We start from the raw sequence: 2,622 nt of genomic DNA, 5'->3' as shown, positions 1-2,622 counted from the left end.
ATGCTCCAATTTTGCTTATTGACAAACCCGTCCAAATGAAAGTGGGCTTCGTCACTAAACCAGACCATACTAATTCCCATTATGCTCTGCGGCCAATCGAACAATTTGAACATCCTAACACAAAACTTTCAGAAGTTATGACGAGTTTATGTCATGTAGTTTAGTAATTGTCACCCTGTATATCTGTCAGTTTTGTTTCAGTTCTCCCCACTAGACCCTTGTTTTGTCCACAACATTAGTTGTAACGTTTACCAGTTTTAGCCACGGTAATTGCATTGTACTAAGGTTGTCGTAAGTGGCGAAATAAAGCTTCCTTTGTAGTCATTCCTTCCAAACTGCATAAGTCTAAACGCTTCTCAAAAAATGAAAGTTGTGATAAATTTCGCGAACAAATATTAGCAGCTGCGCAGTATCTGAAACGTCATCACTTTCACCGAAAGCTAAAGAGAACAGTTTACATAATCGCGCCTTTTCCCGAAGTTAATTTTTGTCCAAATCTTCAGTACGCCGTGAACACGTTCTGACAGCCGTACAAATATCTTCAATTATTTTTCTCAGCCATAACTAAAGCATACTTATTTTACTAGTTCGTACGTAAACGAAACGATCGGACAGACTTCACAAGTATTTCAGCTACCCTTAAACTCGTATATACACCCAACTTGTTACTTTGAACTAGAAACACAAAAACACTGGGTTGGATGATTCAAGTGCGTTAATTTTATTTTTCATTAAATCACCTGAAAGACACAAGTTTTCCTTTAGGCTTGCCACTGTAATGATGTTTGTTACATTGAGGTGACAAGCAATGTGATAACAATGTACACATATATAAAGAGCAGTCCATTGGCGGAACTGTTAATTGTTGTCAAGTGATGGATGTGAAAAGATTTCTGACGTGATTATGACCGCACGACACGAATTAACATACTTTGAAAGCGGAATAGTAGCTGGAGCTAGATGCTGTTATGGAAATCGTTAGGGAATTCAGTGTTCAAAATGGTTCAAATGGCTCTGAGCACTATGGGACTCAACTGCTGTGGTCATTAGTCCCCTAGAACTTAGAACTACTGAAACCTAACTAACCTAAGGACATCACACACATCCATGCCCGAGGCAGGATTCGAACCTGCGACCGTAGCAGTAGCACGGTTCCGGACTGCGCGCCTAGAAGAAGTCAGTGTTCTGGGATCCACAGTGTCAAGAGTGTGCCGAGAATACCAAATTTCAGGCATTGCCTCTCACCATGGACAACGCAGTGGCCGGCAGCCTACGCTTAAAGGCCCAGAGCAGTGACGTTTATGTAGAGTTGTCACTGCTAACAGGCAAGCAACACTTCGTGAAATAACTGCAGAGATCAATGTGGGACTTAACGACGTGTTCATTAGAACAGTGCGGCGAAATTTGGTGTTTATGGGCTTTGGCAGCAGACGACTGACGCGAGTGCCTTTGCTAACAGCCCGACATCGTGTGCGGAGCCTCTCTCCGGGCTTGTGACCATATCGATTGGACTCTAGCCGACTGAAAAACCGTGGCCTGGTAAAATGAGTCCCAATTTCAGCTGGTAAAAGAGCTGCTCGTAGTGTTAGAGTGTGGTGCAGACCTCACGAAGCCATTGTGGAAGCTGGTAGTGGTTCCATAATGGTGTAATGGACTGGGTCCTCTGGTCCAATTAAATCGATAATTGATTGGAAATGGTTACGTTCAGCTACTTGGAGACCTCTTGCAGTCACTCATGGACTTCATTTTTCCAAACAACAATGGAATTTTTATGGATGACAATGCACCATGTCACCGGAACACAATTGTTCGCAATTGATTTGTAGAACATTCTAGACAGTTCTAGCAAATGATTTGGCCACCAATATCGCCCGACATGAATCCAGTCGAAATTTATGGAACATAATCAAGAGGTCAGTTCGTGCACAAAATCTTGCACTGGCAACACTTTAGCAATTATCGACGGCTATAGAGACAGCATGGCTCATTTCTGCAGCGGACTTCCGACTTGAGTCCATGCCACAATGAGTTGTTGTTTACATCTGGGAAAAAGGTCTGACACGATGTTAGGAGGTATCCCATGAGTTTTGTCATCTCAGTGTAAGGTAAATGTACCAAAGAATGTGCAATCCCAAAGAGAGTCCAGCTTGTGTTCCTGACTGTTGGCTAAACTGATCAGCTCGCCATTGACGCAGTTGTGTAAAGAAATCCCGTACTCCTGAGGTGAAACAGGTAAGAATCACTTTTCAGCATTCTTGATATAATTCTGGTACTCTGTTGCATAAGTTACTCACGGAACATACCAGCAACAGTCTTCAATTATTGACTGCATTTTGAAAGGCTGGCTTTCAGTCTACCATACTGTGTCCACATGTTTTCCAAATGTGACATTTGCTGCCATCTGTTAACTTTGCTTGGAATCATTGTTGCTGTACACAAAAAAAAGAAGTGTACGAAAGAACGCGCATATAACTTCCCCAAAGAGTGTGTGCGTACTTTAGAGGACACAACTACAAATTTATACCATCTTGAGTGCGTTGGAGTCTCAAGGGTAGGTTTTGTTACAGAATGACGTCAAATTATGTACGAAAATCGGACAGGAAGCTCATCTCTACCAAAGAT

This window comes from Schistocerca nitens, chromosome 6, assembly GCF_023898315.1.
Source record: "Schistocerca nitens isolate TAMUIC-IGC-003100 chromosome 6, iqSchNite1.1, whole genome shotgun sequence".
Classification (NCBI taxonomy): Eukaryota; Metazoa; Arthropoda; class Insecta; order Orthoptera; family Acrididae; genus Schistocerca; species Schistocerca nitens.
The sequence above is the reverse complement of the archived record's forward strand: the minus strand, read 5'-3'. Positions refer to the sequence as shown.